We start from the raw sequence: 5,350 nt of genomic DNA on the forward strand, positions 1-5,350 counted from the left end.
GGCCTACCACGCCCCTCTTGGTGGCCAGTCAGTGGGCAGACACCCCCTAGTTACACGTTTCCTCCGCGGTGCACTGAGGCTGAGGCCTCTGGTACAATCTCGGGTCCCCACGTGGGACCTGGCTGTGGTACTAGAGGCTCTCTGTAGGCCTCCCTTCGAGCCTATTGAGGAGATCTCTGATCGCCACCTTACTATCAAAACTACCTTCCTTCTGGCGATATCTTCTCTCAAGAGAGTTGGGGATCTGCAGGCCCTTTCAGTGGCCCCGTCTTATCTTGACTTTGCGCCCGGTCTGGCCAAAGCATTTTTGTTCCCTCGAGCGGGTTATGTCCCTAAGGTCCCTTCCGCTACACCACGGCCTGTCGTACTCCAGGCCTTCAGTCCTCCGCCCTTCGGGGATCCAGACCAGCAGAGGCTAAACTGTATGTGTCCAGTGCGAGCACTGGACGCATACGTCCACAGAGCTGCCCTGTGGAGAAGGGCAGACCAACTGCTTGTTTGCTATGGTCCCCCTAAGAGAGGGCTTCCAGCTACAAAACAGACCCTCAGTCAGTGGATAGTAGATGCCATTTCCATTGCTTATGAGTCCTCTGATCTCCCTTCGCCTCTTGGGGTCAAGGCTCACTCTACGAGAAGTGTGGCGGCCTCTAAGGCCTTCTTGGCAGGTGTCTCAATGCAGGACATCTGCGACGCTGCAGGATGGTCCACGCCCCTAACCTTCGTCAGGTTCTATGGCCTAGACATGCGAGCCACTCCTGGCTCCTCTGTTCTCGCGCCTTAGCGGTGCACGCTTCCACACTAGGCGAGATTTGAAAGTCTGGCAGCGCGGGCATTCTCGTTCCCTTAGCGTCCTCCGACGCAGCTCGAGTTCCTGAAGAGGAACGTCTCAGGTTACATATGTAACCATGGTTCCTTGAGGGAACGAGACGCTGCATCTCGGGGCCATACTTTCGGCATCTCTGCCAGCGCTTGCTTCATTCCTGGAAGCTGACACTGGTCTCACCGCACGTGCTTTTATAGCTTCCTGGTCATTACGTCACCCGCCCGTGACGTCTCGCCCATCTATTGGTCTGATTACACACGAGGTTCAGAGCCGGTCACGCTGAAGGGCGTTCCCTTAGCGTCCTCCGACGCAGCGTCTCGTTCCCTCGAGGAACCATGGTTACATACGTAACCTGAGACGTTTTACAAAATATTTTGGAAACTGAAATTGCTATAAAATCAAAGCCACATGTCCAAATAAGTTTCAAATTTGAAGTTGATATTACAGATATTAAGGTGAGATATTGAGGCGTTATACTGTATAATTGTAATCAGCTAACCCTAAACCAAACCCTTACCTTAATCCTAACCCCAGGATCTGTGAGGGAGGACCAAAAAGCAGATAAACAATGATAGGGTTTATTAACAAAACAGACAAGGTACAAGAGGGCAGGTAAGGCGTGAAACACAGTCCAACAAGAGGGGACAAAGGAAACGATGGCAGGACAGCTGAGGATGACCGCTGGAACCAGCCCTGGATGACAACAGGTCAGAGAACTGCAGAGGACCAGGCAGATCGTGGTGAAGACCAGGCGAGGCACAATGAAGCTTAGATCGGTTACTTGAAGAACACCGACTCTGAGGCAGTCTGGCTGCCAGGCCGAAGGAACCAGCACTACTCACAGCACAACAGGACAGGACAACACTGAACAAGAACACAAAACAACACAAATCAAGACAAGCAACGAGAAAAAAATAAATAAAGCAGAATAATAAAGAACTGATAAAAAATTAATCAAAACAAATAATGAATGGAAAAGCCTGTTAACAAAACTAAAAGTAAATGACTAGAAAATGTCAAACAAAATAAAAGACAAGAGTTCAAGACTACTAGAAATAACTAGGGAAAAAAAGTTAAAGAGAATACTAAAATTAAACTAAAGAAGAAGACTTGAAAAACTACTGTCAAAAAATAAGGAGTAAGACTTTAACAAGAGTATGCAAGGAACTAGCAAAGACTTAACTAGAACAGGAACTAGCTACATGTAGCACAAAATACACATGCACTGCACTCAAAAAACCGGCAAAGACAAGCAAAAAAAAAGTGTGGAAAGCACACAAGGACAAGGTGAACACATTTAGTGAAACAAGGACAAGACGAGAGCTAAACAAGGGGGCGTGGTAATGGGAAACAAGGAGACAAAGCCAAAGCCATGTGCTGAAACACAAAACAAACATAGAATGTCACCTTAAAATAAAGTGTAGTGGGGAAAAGACATTTATGAATGTATGGGAAATTGATTGATTGATTAATTGATTGATTTAAGCCCTATTCGCACGGGATTACCTGGTGGCCTCTAGTCATTTGTAATAATTGCGGAGATTGTCTGTGATCTTAATCCCTTGCGAATCGGCCATGTCTGTAATTTTTAAAGTAAAAATTCCCCCCAAATGACCTACCATATTTCGCCGAACACCGAGGTCCTGTGATAATATTAGTCCCATGCGAATCGGCATCTCTGGGATTTGGCCAGGATTTGACGGGGTCGTATATAAGGTCGTATATAATTCATGTGCACCTTTTTATCCATCTTTCGCGAAGAATGGAGGCTGTGTTGGAGTGTTTTGATAGTATTTTGGGTGCTGGGTCATATCTGTCTGTAATTTTTTAAGTAAAAATTCCCCCCAAATGACCTACCATATTTCGCCGAAAACCGAGGTCCTGTGATAATATTAGTCCCATGCGAATCGGCATCTCTGGGATTTGGCCAGGATTTGACGGGGTCGTATATAAGGTCGTATATAATTCATGTGCACCTTTTTATCCATCTTTCGCGAAGAATGGAGGCTGTGTTGGAGTGTTTTGATAGTATTTTGGGTGCTGGGTCATATCGCTATACAGGGGCATTTCTAGGATTTCATCCACAGGCGGGCTAGATACAAATTACCTAAATTGTATGGAGTAGCCTAAATATACACGGATATCCATTAAAGCTACAGAAGTTACTTAGTTAAGAGCAGCGAGTGATTCTCTCTTTTTCTTTTATTGTTTGATTAACATTATTAGCATAGCCTAAGAAATGCACGGGTCCGTTACACACATCTGATATTTTCTTGACTATTTACGTTCACTTAAGACGTAACCAACTGTTTTTACATCGATAATCGTCAAGACAATATAATTTTGTGCCAATTTGCTCAAGACGTGAAAAGAACTCAATGTGGCATTTGCTTGCTGTCTAAGAGACGACTTCCTTGTGTGCGTGCTTCAGGTGTGTGCGCGCACAGAGACGATCTATGACAGCACGCGAGTACCGCATTGAGATCTCTTTCGTGCCGTCTTGCGCTTGAATAGCTTAAAATGTTTAAACTGACAAGCCTTAAAACACACGAGTATTATAAACTTAGAGGAAGCAGCACTGGCACGATCGTTCAGATAGTTTTAGGGGGCTGAAGGCCACATAAAAAGGGTCTAGGACCACCCCTGTCACTATACACCATACAGCATTAAGAAATAGGCCAAAATCCAGTTCTCAAAAGTCTTGTGAACAAATATTCTGTATGCGTTTTATGGCCTTATTTCAGTGACTTTAAAATGATAGTTTTTCACTAAACATGCATAAACATTGTTTTTTCAACACAATCACGTACATGCATGCTGCTCACATATTATTGTAGCCCAGTTTGTGCTGATTACAGTGTTATTACACTTTAGCCATTAAAATGTTTATAAGCAACTGAAAAAAGCACAAATGTCAGGGAATGGCAAAACTTCTCTAGGGCCCCAAAACACCCTTGGACCCCAGAGGGTTAAGTTGGCAATTCTTGGGCAGAATGCATATGCTTTTACTCTGACATCAATTTATTATTATTATTATTTTTTTTTATGCTAGCCTAGATGTTCTTCAGCAACAATTGTTCCCCATTGTACAATACATATCTAAAATCACCAGTAAGCTAGCAAACAACAAACACCAAACAAACTAGTTGGGAGATCAATGTTGGAACCCATTAGTGGTGAGAGAGTGGGCTGGAGAGTAGAGGGGCTCCCAGCAATAAAACCATATGACTTAAATTAGGTGAGAAAGATGAAGTACCAGGACAGGAGGAAATGGGATTATGATGTGGCCTGAGGGGAATGAATATCTGGCAGATGTATTGCACAATCAAGGGTGACTCAGCTCCAGCAGGTGAAAATAAATTAAATAAATAACCCCCTCCCATCGTCTCCTTCATCTTTCTTTTGTCCCTTCTTCCTATTTGCACATTATGAAATATATTAAAAGAATAATAATAATTGCATTGTAGTTAAGAGAAGAAAAACCGGAGAGAGGCAGATAAGAGGATACGAAATAAATATACAAGATATGATTTTAAGGCTGTCAGTTAATTAATTTTTTTTTAATATAATTTATGATTAATCAGATTAATCACATAAATATTTGCTAAAAAAGTGTCCCAAAACAAAGATAAGCCTGTCACTGGCAGACCACAGGAATCCATTTTACAGTTGAGTTTCTCAATCCGTCAAGGGAAATAATTGTTCACACAGCACAAGTTTGCACATTATGTCTTCGATATTTTTTAATTGTTGGTCTATAACTAATACAGAATAATACATTTGGAGCTTGAATCGCACTCATTTCCAACATCCCTTTGTTCCTAAAATTAAATAAGAAAATATCGGTCTGAATGAATCAAACTGGTGTGAACAAACGAAGTAAAAAGTATGTAATTAACTCAAACACATAGATATCACTGCTTTGTCAAATTCAGACAATTGTTAAATGACTTGGTAAAATGAAATGTACATCTCCACGTGTACATCTCCATCAACCATCATGATACCTGCAGTGTTTACTGAGCTTTTGATGATCTGACAAGAAAGTGACTATTACGCCGTGTCCTAACTACACGCGCCGCGACGCGCTATAAAAGGTATCTTTTCCATGTTAATCAGAGTTTTTGACCTAACTAGCCGCGACGGCGACACGCAAAATTTCTAATTTAGAAACGGTTTCTATTTCCTCGACGTCGCGGCTGGAACAACAACATACAAACTATATGACAGTAGATAATCTCAGGTGATTATGTGCTTTATTCCAAGTTAAACGTCTAATATGAGTTTAAATATAATTTTGTGTTACCTTATAGCCATACTGAAAGCAACAGATAGTTTACCTCAGATCTTGAAAATAAATTAAAGCAAAGATGTCCTTTAAAACTGTGAACTCACTGCGAACCAACGAATGTATTCCATAACAAAGATGTTATCAGTCACTCAGTATGTAGGCTACATTAAATTATGTTAAAAAGCTTTAATATTTATGAATTATATTATAAATGTATCCATATCGTTGCGAGTGCA

At 41.9% G+C, this 5,350-nt stretch overlaps 1 long non-coding RNA gene across 1 annotated transcript in view; it reads left to right on the plus strand.

The window, feature by feature from the left end:
* Positions 1 to 3,697: 3,697 nt before the first annotated feature.
* Positions 3,698 to 5,350, plus strand: part of LOC107664171 (uncharacterized) — a 21,181-nt gene continuing 19,528 nt past the window's right edge. The window contains exon 1 of the long non-coding RNA XR_001631432.1: positions 3,698 to 3,707. This is a non-coding gene — a long non-coding RNA (uncharacterized LOC107664171). The remainder of the gene's footprint in view (positions 3,708 to 5,350) is intronic.

The sequence above is a fragment of the Sinocyclocheilus anshuiensis genome, unplaced genomic scaffold (genome assembly GCF_001515605.1).
Source record: "Sinocyclocheilus anshuiensis isolate Anshui unplaced genomic scaffold, SAMN03320099.WGS_v1.1 scaffold129, whole genome shotgun sequence".
Classification (NCBI taxonomy): Eukaryota; Metazoa; Chordata; class Actinopteri; order Cypriniformes; family Cyprinidae; genus Sinocyclocheilus; species Sinocyclocheilus anshuiensis.